The sequence below is a fragment of the Eptesicus fuscus genome, chromosome 12 (assembly GCF_027574615.1).
Source record: "Eptesicus fuscus isolate TK198812 chromosome 12, DD_ASM_mEF_20220401, whole genome shotgun sequence".
Taxonomy (NCBI): domain Eukaryota; kingdom Metazoa; phylum Chordata; class Mammalia; order Chiroptera; family Vespertilionidae; genus Eptesicus; species Eptesicus fuscus.
The window spans coordinates 49221476-49239066 of record NC_072484.1 but is presented as its reverse complement, the minus strand read 5'-3'; positions in this window follow the sequence as shown (position 1 = coordinate 49239066).

The following is a 17591-nucleotide window of genomic DNA, read 5'->3' as shown; positions in this document are numbered from 1 at the left end:
TTCCAAATGTCCACAGAGGTAACTGGCTTCATAGACACATTTAACATGTCATCCCCTATATCATTGCCTACACCTTTGCCAAGCAAACCCCAAAGGCTCAGCGTCAGCTGCTGGGGACAAAAATTTATTACGCTTCATGAATAGAAGATACTCCCTAAGTATAGGTAAATAATGATATACATATGGTTTCATACATTTTATTTATATGTTATTCACAAGGTACTTTATATCATATTTACATATGTTCTCCAGATTTCTAAATAAATGGTATATTTCTCTTGTTTTCTTTTCTACCCCCAAAGGTTGCCTCTCTAACTACTTTTGTTCTTTGCTCTTTTTTCTCACCAGAGGAAAAGTTATGTGTAATACCCCAACATGTTACATTCAATACAACATATTATATACATTAATATATATACAATACCTTAACATTTTCTTGAAGTAATGTTTATTTGTAACTTTATAATTAAAATGATTCATTCATATATTTAAATCATTTCATCTTTATTTTCTCAACACTCAAACATGAGCTTCATTATACACAAGTTATAAAAGAAAGAAAAATAACCTTGAACTGAAAGACGCTTATTGATTATAGCCAAACACTTGTTAGCTCTTTCTCAGGCATATATTATGTTTATATGGACTTAACATGAGGTATTATTTAAATACTGACTTTATTTTTTCCTCTTTTAAATGTTTAAATGAATTCCCACATAAAAGGCAGAGAACTTGAAATATTAGGTAATTTAGTGTCCCAGAACCTAGCAATTTTAAGATTTTAGGAAGCAGTGAAGAATATTGAGTAAATATAACAGTTTTTATAAACCGCAAAGAACCTTCATTTATATATCAGGTTTCATCTTTTATGACTACATATTTATATAATGTGTGTTTTCTAGAAATGTGGTAATTGACATTCTCTTGTTCAGTACCCATCATAGAACTTTTTAAATTCTCTTGTTCAAAAGCAAATAGAAACACATCAGCCTTAAAATGACCCAGGTTTATGAGGATGTATGACAGACGTGTGAAATAGGCCTGCCAAAGGAAGCTCTGTCATTTTTCCCGTTCACCGATGTGGAGAGAATCAAACCTGGAAGGAAAGCTCAGTCCATTTTTCAAGCACAAAATTGCTTGGGACATTTGGGCTGTGCAGGGATATCTTGGGGATCATATATCTCTGTCCACAGAATCACATTCTTCTGGTTTAATAGCATTTTACTTTATGCAAAATAATCTGAATATTTTGAAAAATTTTGGTTTGAAATGGTTCTTTGCCAGCTTTTTAAGCCCATGGAAGTCCTTATATAAGCCACTTCCAATTTTTTCAAGTTTCTTGAGATTAAACACACTGAGCAGAACATTTAGTCTCTGACACACAATAACAGGAAATGCACATTCAAAGAAAATGAATCATTTTTATTCTATATCTAGAGGAAATAGGCTATTTTGTGTTTCCTAGGGGATTAAAATGAGTAGTGCCAATCTCAAATTATTTCAGCATGTTATCACCATTGCTGCCTTTGTAAAATTATTAGGAATTGGGCTAAGATAGTGATAGTGTGCCATAAAAATTTTTTAACATGCAATACCTGACTATTTAGTCAAGGGCACTGACCTCTTTTCCCTTCGAGTGTCAGATAACAAAAAATGACAACAGCCAAAACAACAATAGCCATTTGGTATGAATTAATCAAAATTATACCTTTTCTTGTCAGATTGGCAAATATATATATATATATATATATATATATATATATATATATATTTGGTGTGCAGTCGAATTTTAGTAGTTAATTTGTGCCCTGAGATTAAAAAAGGTTGAAAATTGCTGATCTAGGCTGTTTATGTTCATTCAGAGAGTTGGTGATGATTGGTGAGGTAGGCAAATGTATTCTTCAAGAAAAACAGAATAAAAGTGCTATTTTACCTATCTCTAGAAAACAGGTGGCTTTTAGTCAGTGAAAATTGCAAGGGAGTCAGTATCAGGAGGAATTAGATTTGTGGGTAATTGATCTCTCTCCTATTCTGTTAGGAGTCAGTTCCCACATCGATTATTCTACTGAAGGCCAGCTAGTGATCCCTGTTCCCACTGTAGCTCTTCTTGAGTTCCCCAAGGCTTTCTTGTGTTACTATTCCCTGAGTTTTTAGCTAAACTTTAATGTTCCCCTTGTCCTTATGCAAACTCTTAAAATAATCTCTTTTTAAAATTCTCTTCAATTACTCCTTTAGGAAATTATCCATTCATTTCCTGCCAAGAGCATCGTAATACATATTATTTTATAGGAGTCTATATATGGTGCCATAGAAAATCATGTGAGCCTAGAAAATAATGAAAGCCTCTAGGCGAGAAATATTGAATATATATATATATATATATATATATAATGCCCAGCTGGGCTCAATCCCCAGTGGGGTGTTCAGGAGGCAGCCAATCAATGATTCTCTCTCACTGTTGATGTTTCTATGTCTCTCTTCCTCTCCCTTCCTCTCTGAAATCAATAAACATATTTTTTAAAAAATTATACATATATACATATACATGCATATATGTATATAATAAAACTAAATGTAACTAATGATGTTAAATACTCAAAGTCAGAATGTTTGTTGACAAGGGCAAAATTCAGTCATTAAATGATCATCCAATATTTTTCTGGTGCACTGGATAAAAAAAAATGAGATGGGAATAAAAGAGGATATTTTCTAAAGGTGCCTTATTCATTTCTTGTAATATAACTTGAGATTTGGATTTGGGTGTCTCGATCTTCAGCTACCTAACCAAAGGACTAGTGATTTTATTGCTTCAGTTTTAAGAAAAGTCTTATCATTATCTTCCATTTGACATGGTAAGAAATGACTACCGGTCAATGCCTATAACAGATAACAATAAATTATGAATCAGAATTTTACTTCCAAGGCTAATAGTGACTACTGTTAAACTAAAATGTTTAAACATGCATTTCATTTATCAGCACCTGTCCCTGGCTACAACAATGCCATTATGACCTGGAAATGGAAATGGAAGACTAAAGTTGAATAAAATACTATGCAATGAATATTAACCACAAAATACTTACCAAAAGCTTAAATACTAAAGTATACTATAGTTTTTCCTCAGGGTATATATTCTATAGTATTTTTTTCAGGAGAATACAGGTACTAATTGGAATTTCAAGATTATGAGCAATAAAACTGTATGATTGTTCATGTACTGATTAAACACACATATTTTGTTATTGAATTTTCCAACTTAATTGGAATTAAACAGATGATATATAATTTTTATTGAAAACAAAGACTCATGAGTTTCCTCTGAATTTATAGCTGAAATGTTTAGCTAGAAATTTCAAATACAGTCTCTAATGATCTTATCATGGTTTAGCCATTAAAAACTGTGTGTATAATTAAAGTTAATTTGATTATATTAATACATTGATTTGTTAGAACACATGAAAATTAAATATATCTATTAATCAATCAAACAAATTGTTTGCATTATGTAGAGGCAGTTTAATTTGTCTGGTTCAGGTAATGTATTTGGGGAAACATAAAGATCTTCTGTGGGAATTCAAAGCCCACGGAGGTCAAATGGCTAAAATTATGGTCTGTGTCACTTTGTTCTTTTTAAAGACAACCTTTTACAAGAGTTTATTTTATTTATTTTTTTTTTAAATATATTTTATTGATTTTTTACAGAGAGGAAGAGAGAGGAATAGAGAGTTAGAAACATCGATGAAAGAGAAACGTCGATCAGCTGCCTCTTGCACACCCCCTACTGTGGATGTGCCTGCAACCAAGGTACATGCCCTTGACCGGAATCGAACCCGGGACCCTTGAGTCCGCAGGCCGACGCTCTATCCACTGAGCCAAACCGGTTTCAGCAACCTTTTACAGGAGTTTAAAGTTAGTTTAAGTACATGTTTTAGAAAATGTTTATAATAATTTATTTATGTTATTTCATTTTGTTAACTATTTTTCCTATAGTCATTATAAGTTAAAATTTCAGATAATATTGAATCAGAAATACTAGAACCTGGTAGACTCAAATGACCATCTAAAGCTATTGTCTTCAAACTATTTTATTCTCTGAACATTTAATTTTTTGAAAAAAAAAAGATGTAAAGCCTCCAATATTTATATTAGAAACCTAAATATTTCATTAAAATAGTTGACATGATCATATTGTATAATTGCTGAATATAATAAATTTTGGCATCCTATATAATAAAAGCCTAATATACTAAGTGTCTGACCTTTCCTTCCACCATTCGACCAGTTGCTACGATGCAGACTGACCATCAGGGTGCATCCTTTAGACAACTAGCAATGACGCTCTGACTGGTAGGTTAGCTTGCTGCTGGGGTCCTGCCGATTGGGACTGGGTGAGACAGGCCGAACATGCCCTGGAACCCTCCCTTGGTCCCTCCTCAGTTGGCCGGCTCTGATAGACCCTAATCAGGACTGCGCGAGATGTGCCAGACACACCCTGGAGCCCTCCCATGGTCCCCCCTGACCCCAATTGTGCACTGGTGGGGTCCTTTGGCCTGGCCTGTGCGCTCTCACAATCCAGGACCCCTCAGGGGATGTTGGAGAGCTGGTTTTGGCCCAATTCCTGCAAGCCAGGCCAAGGGACCCCACCAGTGCACAAATCCAGCAACTGGGCCTCTAGCATTTAAAGAAAATAATGCAACATTCCTCTAATTTTATCTAACTGGATTCTTCATATACAATAGCAATTTGATCATTACCACTACCATTCATATATATATTCATACACACACACACACCAAGTTTAAAACTCAGACTACTATATTAATCCCTCTTCTGTTTCAACTTCTATTTGCAATTATTATTCTCCTCCAATATATATTGCAAATTTAATAATTATAAAACATAAAAATGAAATTTTATTGAAATGCATTTTTCAATGAGATAAATATGGGTTTTTGCCTCAATTTGTTTATTACTGTGAGAATGAGACAGGTATTGGCACCAATTATACATTTAGTTTTGTATATTGTTTGCAATGTTGAGAAAAATTATTAACATAAATAAGTGTATATGAATAGAAATACTATTGTATACCAATATAACTTTACTTTTAAGTTATTTTAGTTTATATGACAAAATTTCCTAGTGTTATTGGACTGATGATGAATTATTTAGATACTTCTTCAAAATTATTGAAATCAAAGTATATGAAACCATTGTATTTCCAACAAGATTTGCTATGTAGTTTCTGAGAAATATATCCAATAGGTTTTACAAAGAACTATCAAATCATTATTATTTTACTTAGAAGTGTGCATTTACGCCGATATACTCAGAACTAGCAAAGACAACAGAAAATATTGTTAATTTTCCATGATTGGAAAATGTTCATATCCTTTCATGCGCTTTAAATACATTTTATGTAAAACTTGGAGACTAAAGATTTACCTCATTTAGTTTATGAATTAGTGGAGACTTTGAAGCGAACAGTGTTGCTAGTTGTCCACTGAGTCCCCAGAGGTTTTCAAGCCCTAGGTCAATACACCCTGATATGCGTCAGGATGCCTCATTTGAGGGAGAATATGCTCATGAAATGGGGACTGGGAAAGCAGAACAAGCACCATGCCTGTGTGGACAATTCTACCAGTATTTCTAGGTGGAACATCCTTTAGAAATTGTCCTAATAAAAAATGAAATTTCGTACGGTGATTCTTCAAAGCACACATGTTTATGTACCCTTGTAGAGTATTTGTGGATATCCAAAGTTATGTGTGACCCCGTTTAAACTTTAAAATCCACTACTTCTATAAATAAGCAGGAGCTAATTTACCAAATAATCCTAAACCACCATGTGCATAGTTGGCATCCATATTACAAAATTCTAATCCTACTCCTTCCAGACCCTGTATCAACTGGACAAGCCAATAATCATTGCCCATCCAAAATTAATGATGAGCAGGTACACTGCTGGGATCTCTGTCCAAGAGGAGGATTTCCTCTTAGTGCTGGCTTTCAGGATCGCCTCTGGAGGAGCCTGTATTCCAAGAGCAATTGTTGGTATTTGCTAACATTGGGACTTCTCTATGAACCATTACATTGGAACTAATGTGATATGGATGGGTATACATATCCATTGTGAGACAGACTTAGACAGGGACTTTATTTATTACCTAACCCTCATTTGCCCTCAATAGGGCGTCGTGGGTATTTTGTGTCTTTTGAGATCAATATCATCTTATGTCTTGCATACAACAGCCCTCAAATATGTATTTTACTTTCCTCAGCCTAGAGTTATATGCTCAAAATATCATAGAGCTCATTGGAGGGAGACTGGGATAATCACTCCCACAAATACTTGCTGTGTTATTGTAAGATGTACTTAAATCTATTTACATCTCTCCATCCTTACTCTACTCACTATCAGATTTCTTCCTAGCCCACTAAATTCCTCCAAGCCTTTGCCCTGGCTCTTCTCAATTCTGTTCCCATATTTCCAATTATGGTATCCTTTCTGCAACAGAAGATTATCTAAAGCTATGAATCATAAAATCTTTAACTGACTTTCCATTATTCTAAAAAAAAAAAATAATTAAGTGTCCTGGCATACATACTAGAACCTCATGACCATCTTTCCAGGAGCTTTGGGCCTGACTCTCAGTTTATTGTCTACTCTCCACACAGATTATATTTCTTCTGAATCCTTAACATATCAAGACCTTGAGTATTGACCCATTCTCTTCCTATCTGATTTCTCCTTGTTCACCCTTTTTGGTTAATTTACAGTTAGAAAACTTCTCCACAGAACACTATACATAATCAAATAGTCTAATAATTTTTCTGTCTCTCCTCCTATGCTGCAATTTATATGAAATCAGAGACTTGTCAATCACATTAACATTTTGTCACCAGTATATAGCAGTGAGTCTGCTCAGGAGTGGCCCCTTATTTAATTTCATATTTGAAGCAGTGAATGTATTAATCAATATAATAATATATATTAATTGTATGGTGGGGGAATTTATCAAGTAGTTTTAGTTTTCACATCCATGTGCAATTTTTCTTCTCAAAATTATTTGACATTTCTGTCTTACTTTTCAACTACATAATAATAATGTTTTGCAACTGAGAGGAAAACTACTCCAAATTACTTCCTTTAAGCATACTAAAAGCTCTAAGCCATTTTAGTAATTTTAGCTCTAGCTTTCTAAGAATATAGTTTATACTGCTACACTAAGTATTTTCTCCTGGAAAAAAAACATAAAATGGGAAGTACAAATTGTATATTTCCTTTGACTATAAACAAAAAATCTTTTTCAGTAAACCTTTTGCCTTCTATTACCGTATTTTTCTATACATTTGTCAGGATTCAATATTTTATAGCATCTTTGTACTTGAGAGACTGAGTGATAATAAATCAATAATTTTATGGCTACCAATAAAGGAATGGTTTAATGGACAAAGTACTCAAATAATTTTTAAAGATTTCTCCATTTCACTCCATTAAATGTCACTAGATGTTAAAATAATTAGCTCAACAAAACTGTTAAATATTCTTTGACTCTAATTTAGAATAATAGTCAAATCCTGATCCTAAAAATTGCATCTTGGCAGTAATTACTGTTATTGTTTATTAGTAATTGCTCAGTAGTAAATTGCTATTATTTACAGTAAAATGTATTTCAATTTATCATTTTCAAAGACTTTTAAAGTCGACATGGTAGGTAATTTTGTTTATGTGTAGTCTTACCAATTTGCAGAGTTAGTAGCTTATACAATATAGGATACAAGTGAATGTGTTTCTACCATATACATGCCCAAAGGTCAGCTAGTCCTTAAATCTATAAACAACCTTTTCAGTGGGCAGATGTGACCTTGTGAAGGGGATTATCCAGGTGGGTACAATCAAATTAGAAGGGCCATTGTTAAAGAAAGACAAAAGGGTCAGAACCAAAATTTTATGTGATGATGGAAGAAGAGCTGGAGTGATATAGGTAAGGGACAAGGACACCAGGAATGGAGACAGCCTTTAGAAGCTGAAGGGGGTGATGAAATAGAGTGAATTATTCCCTAACAGCCATTTTGAACTTCTGACCTCCAGAACTCTATGATAAATTTCTGTGTTGTTGTTTTTAATGTAGTAAGTCCTCACTTAACATTATCAGCAGGCTCTGCAACTTTAAGCAAAACAACATATAACAAAACCAATTTTACCACAGGCTCATTTATATAAAATGGAGTTAAGTTCCTATGGCATCTCATCAACATTATAACATAATGTTATTCAAAGACCTGCTGTATTATAAGCAAAGACCTAGAGCACAAGAAATTCGAGGTTTTTTTAAAAAATAAATCTTTCTTGTTAAATGTATTATACACTGAGTGGCCAGATTATTATGATCTCTGAACGCATAATAATCTGGCCACTCAGTATATATCCTATATAATAAAAGGCTAATATGCAAATTGTCCCCTTGACCAGGAGTTCAACCAGCAGGCAGGTTGGCCAACCACCCATGCCCCTCCCCCTGGCCAGGCTGGCCAGATCCCACCCATGCATGAATTCATACACCAGGCCTCTAATATATAGATATATATATACTGAGTGGCCAGATTATTATGCATTCAGAGGTCATAATAATCTGGCCACTCAGTGTATGTGTCCCTTTTTCCTCCCATTGCCCTCTCCAAACCCCGACCTCCCAAGCCCTCACCACCCTACCAAGGTTGGAGTAATTTGATACACAAGATATAGGAAACTAATACAATGCTCAAAAAAGTTTGTGGAGTTGGTTACTTGTTTCTTCCCTTCCATGATGTTTCCCAACCCCTTTCATCTGAGGGTAACTGGGTGTCAGAAGATGGTCTTAAAATGACTGTGTTAGAGTAATTTCAAACAGAAACCCAAACTGTAACCCAATAAAGACAAAGTATAGACAGTGTTTCAAAGTGGAATAAGATTCAGAAATCCTTTGGAGGTATAGCCTGGAAATGACCTATGAATCTACAAAAATTCAGCTATAAAAATTCAGAAAAGTTATGAATTTGTGACAGCTTAATGTTTATTTACTTTGTATCCCCCCAAAAAACAAACAAACAAACAAAAACACAAGTTCACTAAGGTAAATGATCTGGAAGAAATCAAATGAGTCTCAAAGGTGAGTCAGGAATCCATAGGAGGAAATGTCTATAAAATTTACTATCTATCACTTACCTATCTATGTCTTCTAACCTTTGCAGAACTATTCAATCTCCTGTTACACACATACAATTTCCATAGAACCAGGATGGCAATAAATACTGCTGGTAAATCTCCCTTCTCACCAACTCATTGAGCCCCTTTCTTGATTTATGTTCAACCTGGAGCCCACCAAGGAATGACTATAAAAAAAAATCTAGTCTGGAGTAATAGAGTTGCTGGGCCAGTTTTCTTAGCACTCCTCTCAGCATGAAAAATATGAGACTTGCTGGGAAAAATCTAGAATAGGATTTTTCTTCAAGTCTCCTCATTTCTGTAACTATTGACAATTATGGAACTATTTAGAGAATAACTCTTCCCAGGAATTTTTTTTTCCCTTGGTACCTGATCAGTTAATGATTTAGTGTGTAGTATTTAAAAATGGTAATGGCACAAGCTAATGCTCTGCATCCTGTTCTGTGGAGTACTTGGCATTTTAGAGCAAAATTTCTGAGCTTCCTTAGTCCTAACATATTCACATATATCCCACATAACTATTATATTTTTATTGAAATAAGAACAAAATATATTGTTTTAAATACATTCAGACAGGTGTATGCTTCTTTTCATGTGCAAATTCACACTTAAAATGAATGTTCCTAAATTATATTCATTGTGCTAATTTTTCTTATTTCTTTTAACCTGGAGTATATCCAGTCAACTTAATTGCTACAGATTCCGACCTTGTCACCTTCTCATCGGCCTACAATTAATGCAAGGAAGATGTGAAAGTCTCTCTCTCTCATACACACACACACTCATTATATAAAATCAGACTCTATTAATCAAATAGATGAAGGTAAAGCATATAAATGTTTTAATAAGCTGTGTTTTGCAATATCTCTGCACATATATCAAATATTTAATAGTTAATTGTTTTACTATTATAATTAGTTTTCACCACTAGATATTCCCAACAGGACAACATTATATTTTGTATCTCACTCCAGGTAAAGAAAAACTTCCATATCCCAATATATAAAAAGCCAGTGGTCGTCACCACCAAAACACCTGGATGGATGACCGAACAGCAGGCTGTGTGGGGCGACCAGGCTGGCAGGGGGATTACTGAGGGACGACCAAACAACTGAACAGCAGGCTGCGTGAAGTACCAGGCTGGCAGGGGCGCAGGTGAGGGCAACCATGCTGGCAGGGGGGCAGTTGGAGGCGACCAGGCTGGCAGAGGGGGCAGTGAGGGGCAACCAGGCTGGTAGTGGGGGGAAATTAGGGGCAACCAGACCGGCAGAGGGGGACATGTGGGGGTGACCAGGCAGGCAGGGGGGCAGTTGGGGGCGACCAGGCCAGCAGTGGGGGGTCAGTTAAGGGTGATCAGACCGGCAGGCAGAGGTGGTTAGGGGTGATCAGACTGGCAGAGGGGGAGCAGTTAGGGATGATCAGGCAGGCAGGTGAGCATTTAGGAGCCAGCAATCTCATATTTTGAGAGGGATGTCCGACTGCCGGTTTAGGCCCTATCCCCGAGATCGGCCTAAACCGGCAGTTGGACATCTCCCGAGGAGTCCCAGATTGGAGAGGGTGCAGGCTGGGCTGAGGAGACCCCCATCCCATGCATGAATTTTGTGCACTGGGCCTCTAGAAAAAAAATAAATATATATATATACTAGAAGCCCAGTGCAAGAAATTCGTGCACGGAGGGGGGTTGTCCCTCAGTCCAGCCTGTATCCACCGGGATCGGGCCTAAACGGTCAGTCGGACATCCATCTCACAATCCAGGACTGCTGGCTCCCAACTGCTCACCTACCTGCCTTCCTGATTGCCCCTAACCACTTCTGCCTGCCAGCCTGATCACCCCCTAACCACTCCACTGCCAGCCTGGTTGATGCTTAACTGCTCCCCTGCCAGCCTGTTTGACCCCAACTTCTCTCTTCTGCCGGCCTGGTCACCCCTAACTGCCCTCTCCTGCAGGGTTGATCACCTCCAACTGCCCTCCCTTACAAGCCTGGTGCCTCTCAACTGCCCTCCCTTACAGGCCTGGTCCCTCTCAACTGCTCTCCCTTGCAGGCCCGGTGCCTCCCAACTGACCTCTCCATTTTGTAGTTGCCAGTTTGTGTCCACATGGGGGCAGGATCTTTGACCACATGGGGCAGACATATTGTGTGTTGGAATGATGGTCAATCTGCATATTACTCTTTTATTAGATAGGATAGAGGCCTGGTGCACGGGTGGAGGCCAGCTGGTTTTCCCTGAAAGGTGTCCCGGATCAGGGTGGGGGTTCCCTTGGGGCGTGGGGCAGCCTGGGCAAGGGGCCTGTGGTGGTTTTCAGGCCAGCCACACCCCCTGGCAACCCAAGCGGAGGACCTGGTATCTGGAATTTATTTTCCTTCTACAATTGAAACTTTGTAGCCTGGAGCAGAGCCAAGCCTGCTGCTCCCTCCAGCCGGCAGCCATTTCTGTTGCAGTTCATTCACCTTCTATAAGAAACGTTGTAGCCTTAAGTGGAGACCTGGGCCCAGCCAGGGTGTGCGGAAAGCTTTGCTTCCCCTGTTGCCGCCGGCAACCCTGGCCTGCTCTCTCAAGCTCCGTTCTGCCGCCATTTCTGTTTGAATTTGTTTACCTTCTATAATTGAAACTTTGTACTTGAGTGGAGGCTTAGGGCTGTAGGCCTGCAACGGCTAGCGGAAAGCTTGGCTTGCTCTGTTACCTGGGAAACCTTGCTCTCTGTGGCTGTAGCCATCTTGGTTGGGTTAATTTGCATACTTGCTCTGATTGGCTTGTGGGCATGGCTTGTGGGTGTGTCGATGGTATGGTCAATTTGCATATTACTTTTTTATTAGGTAGCATATATATATAAAAGCCTAAGCGACCCTTACGACCAGTCAACCAAACGACCAGTTGACTGTTTGCTATGATGTGCACTGACCACCAGGGGGCAAACACACAATGCAGGAGCAGCCCCCTGCTGGTCAATGCACTCCACAGCCAACCTTGGCCAGCCAACCTTCCATGGTCCCTCCCCCCGACCTGCCAACCTACCGCCATCCCTCCCCCGGGCCGGCTACCCAGATTGGGTCCGATCGGGGCTTGGTGAGATAGCCTGATAGTCCTGATCACCAGCCAGGCTAAGGGATCCCACTCGTGCATGAATTCATGCACCGGAACTCTAGTCCATACTAATAAAAGCCTAGGTGGTCATCACGCCCTCACACTGTCATGCTGTCACACCATCACAATCCATCACCAAGGTGGGCAGGACTTGATGCATGTGTGGCATGGGGGCAGGTCCTGACAGCTACTCCGCACTGCTACTTCCAGGAGTCCCATGGTCCCATGCCCGCCACGGAGGCGGGACCCCCAGCTCTGGCCTACCTCTTTGGGGCAATCCATTGAGGAACCCCAGATGGGTGGGTGGAGCCTACCTCTTTGGGGCGATTGATTGCAGGGCTCCCACACTGTGAGAGGGCACAGGCCAGGCTGGAGGACACCTCCCCAGTGCACGAAATTTGTGCACTGGGCCACTAGTTATATATATAAAATAGAACAGTGCTCTCAACATTAGAAGAAGAAGAATATTTAGAAAACTTTTCATTCTTCATGTATTCTGTGGCATATGGCACTTTATTGTTTGAAATTAGCCTTTGATATAGAGATTTTGACACTGAAACACTGGTGTGTGTTCACCTTCTTAACTATAGAGTAACTACTACACAAATCCATTGGAATTCTTCTGCACAGAAGATCTACCCATTCTTTCCCATTTATTTATGTGTTCAATCATGAACTTACACCACTACTAGAGGCCCAGTGCACAAAATTCATGCACGGGGGGGGTGTCCCTCAGCCCGGCCTGCACCCTTTCCAATCCAGGACCCCTTGGGGGATGCCCGACATCAGGAAGGTCATTTGGCTGTCTGGTCTAATTAGCATATTACACTTTTATTATTATAGATGGTCTCATGACTTTACTAGTATTTCATATTTTGGGTTGTCAATAATCTTTACTTTGTTGCTCAAATGACTCCAGCTTTGGGTAATGGGAGAACTTTCAAATGGCTCTTATATCCCTTTGATATGTCCCTATTTAAAAATATACACTATAAAAACTTACATATACCAATCTTTGGCACATATAATTTATAATCATGTAGCTTAATTTTTCTGATAATCTAGTTTTATTAACATTTTTAAAAGTTTTTCTGATATGTCAATTTGATTTGAATTAAATTCAACATTCAGAATGAGTAAAGATAAGGAAAAGCATAATAGAGGAAAAATAAATGCTTCTTTATGATAGGAAATTTCCAAATATCTAATTTTATGTCAGTATTGCTGATTTATTCAAAATGTAACCCACCACAATTCAACATGAACCTGTATATTAATGAACTACTATAAACATATTTTATTAAGGTGGAAAGAATGTTTTATAAGAATAATTAAAATTATATATATGCTTCTTATTCCTTTTTAGAATAAGTAAGCACTAAGGAAAAAAGAAGAAACCTATACATAAATACCTCCTCCAGGATATCCTACATAATAAAAGGGTAATATGTAAATTACCATCACTCCGCTACGCCCACGATTGGGCCAGGGGGAGGCGCAGGGGGCAGGACTCGGGATGGCCGGGGTGGCCGATTGGGCCAGTGGGACTCTGAGCTCGCGTCGCCAGCGGCGGCGCAAGCTCAGGGTCTGTGCCATGGCTGTGCTGCTGCACAGAAGGGGCCTCTGGGGCAGCGAGCCCACGTCCTGCTGCGGACCATCAAAAGTGGGGAGCGAAAGCAGAGGAGCTGGCTGTCTGTCCGCTGGTGTACCAGGCCTTTCAAAAGCCTCCGCCACTCCGGAGGCTTTCTAAAGGCCTGGTGCACCAGCGGACAGACAGCCAGCTCCCCCACGATCGAAAGCGGGGAGCTGTGTGTCCACTCCAGCACCAGCGGACCCCCTGCCATCAAAAGCGGGGAGCAGGCTGCTAGCAGTGTCTGCGGAGCATGCTAGGCTTTGCGGGGCAGTGGATATGGCCTGGATGGCAGGTTAGGCCTAGGGGACCCTACATGTGCATGATTTAATCATGCACTGGGCCTCTAGTATAATATAATCTTGTAAACTCAAAGTAAACTGCAAATTACCAAGTAAGGCAACCTCAATTTTACTGTCTTATTACTATGATATTTTATTTTTACATTTATAATTTTAATGTACACCTATTTAATATTTTATAAAGTTACCTGTATTCAGAATTTAATTGCACAGAGATTTCATGGTCTAACCACTACAGTGGTGACTATTAGCTTGTTGGGGAAATTCCATGGTTGATTCATTATATTTTTCCAGAGGAAGGAGCCTCCTGCTGAGCAGAAAGGCATTTGATTGGCTCATCATCCCTGCTGGAAGCTTCTGTCTTCTTTTAGCCTTGACTTTCATGACCTCAAAAAAAAGTGGTTATATTTCACAACTAATAACACAAGAAAAGAGAAAAACTGGAAATGGAATCGATGACTAAGGGATTCATTTGAAAGTAGGATTTCCTTAATTCATTCAAATCTTTTGAGTTGATAGGTCAGTTTGATCAACCACTGGTAATATGTAGTGAACAAGAGAGGCTGGGCTTCTATTATAGGATTATTGAGCTTACATATTATCAATAATATTTTAAAGAAGGAAACTTCAATGTCAAGGAACCCTTTAAATGTTAACTGTGTCTTTTTGCTTCAGACTTTTATTACAGAGATTATACATACAGTTTTGTTCCTGTGAAACTTATGATTTTCAGTTATATTATTTATCATCAAGTGAAACATTGGAAAAATAAATTTCTAACAACTAAGAGAACATATTTTTATGTTAGCCAGTGCTTCCTTCAAAGCTATTGGGAATGTGCTTTGTATTTCTATATTAATTGTTTTAACTATAGTATTTTTTTCTATCTCCTTTTCAGATTAATTAAAGAGAAAGTGAAATAAGAGAATTTCAAAGTCCAGACAAGTAGAAAAATATGACAAGTAGTTGTATAGAAATAAATGTATTAAAATATCCATCTCATGTGTCTTAAATATTTTATAAATGACCTTACATATTTTCCATGAAGTAAATTTTTATTTACTGAGGAATTAACTTACAGAGAGACTCTGCATATTCCTAACAATGAAACAATTCTGAAAATAGCTGGGCCCGGGTGAGGCCGTGTGCCCCTGGATCCGGGTGAGGCTGGGTCCCGGTTCCGGGTGAGGCCGCGCGCACCTGGGTCCAGGTGAGGCCACGCACCCCCTGGGTCCAGGTGAGGCCATGAGCCCCTGAGTCCAGGGTGAAGCCGTGCCCCTGGGTCTGGCCGAGACCAAATCAGAGGGAGTCGGACCTGCATTACCACCATTTGTCCACCATCCAGAGCTGAGGGGTCAGTGCCGACATGTACACATAAGGAACTGGTGGACATTGATATTGGGTCTCAAAAGAACTGTTGGTCCAGAAAGAAACTCACTACAGACTGATTCATTTGCCTGTCAGCATAACTATTATTGCTCGTCTCACATTCAGTTCTTACAAGTATATCTCTAGTGACACATGATCTCGCTCATCTAGGGGAAATGATGAACATAGACTGATGAACAAGAACAGAACCAGAAACAAGGAGGCATCGATCAGACTATCGGGCCTCAGAGGGAAGATAGAGGAGGGTGGGGGGAGGGGGGAGAGATCAACCAAAGGACTTGTGTGCATGCATATGAGCCTAACCAACGGTTAAGTTCAACAGGGGGTTGGGGCATCCGTGCTGAGGGGTGTGGGATGGGAATGGGGGGGATGAGGACAAATATGTGACACCTTAATCAATAAAGAAATAAAAAAACAATTCTGAAAATAGAACAATGTATTTATTTTGGTCTCTGAATTTTCAGAACTATTGTACAGACCTGCTGTCAAATCATTAGTGTGTTAATTAAAACAATAATTTGCATGCATTAGGTCTGTATCCTTTTAGAAGATCTGGATTGTACTGACTTCCTTACTGATTGTTGAAACATCTGGAATTCATTTAGCTCAGTTCAGTTCTTCAATATCTGTAAACATGTGTATTCATTGGCATCTAAACTTTCTTTCCGTCTCTAACCTACTGCGCTTCCTGAAAAATCCATGGCTGGCAGCATTCAAGACTGGACTGGAACAGTACTTTTCACATAGAAGACATGCAACAAATGTGATGATATAATTTCCCCTTTATTTTAAATGTTCTGAGTCATCGGTAATAAATTAATCTAATAAATATGTCAGGGAAAATCACTGAAGAGAAATGTTAAATTATAATATAGAATGAATTATTTTTAAATTGAAGGAAAAAGATGAAAGACAAGAATATAAAGGGAAGAATGGTTTTCTAGAGACAAAAATATGACACTGATTTGTTCAGTGATGGGGGAAGGTAGGCTATTTAGACTCTTATTTTCTTCCCAATGCCATCTAGTTACTCTAATTGACTCAAAGTTATTAGTTTTCTCTTTTTGATTTGTTTAGGGCATGTACTTTTTATTACTGAATGAATTTTAATATAACTACTAAATACTAATGTTTTTTCCTACCTGATAACATTCCCAAGTTAATTCAAAAATCGCTACTGAGGTTTTATTGGATTTCTGCTAAATTATTTCCTTTTCATAATTGCATTGTTTTGTCTGTCATAACTTGAATTTCCCCTGACTATATAATTCATATCCTTCTCCTACATTTTGACATTTTCTCATTTTTGGCAGATTATTGATTGATACAGAGCAAGAATAAAGATAGATCTTGAGTCAGACCAAGCAATAATAACTAGTAATACATGGATTATCTTCATGTTTAGATTTCTTTAAATAGGATTTGTAATATATTTATTTATATAAGATAACAGGCTTTAAGGAAAATTCTGTTTTATTAAAATATATATTTGTTTTGAGTATCAGATAAAAGTAAACACATATTAGCAAAATCCAATAAGTCACATGCAATAATAATAAGCACTGTGAACATTACACATTAATTCTAATGTTACTTTATCATTGGGGATCATTTGCTTTGCTCCCCAGCTCAACCTAGCTTCTAGCACCTAACCTGCCACCTGCAACAATAAATAAAGAATTGAGTAATCAATGAATGATTCAATTAAACAAGTACTGTTTTCATCTTGTTTAGTAAATCATATTTCATAACAAATTTTGTTGAAATAGAATAAAAACTCTTTTTTGAACTATCAGTCTGTTTGAAGAGACACATGCATACAGAAGAAAAATAATGTAAAAACTGGTATCAGCAATCATGTAAATAACAATTGAGATGGCATATTAGAAAATTAGATCTTCACTGAGACTTTGTGTGTCAGGAGAATATTTAAAGGTGATCCAGGACTGAGCTGAAAGGCTCTGGTGGGAGTTCTCAC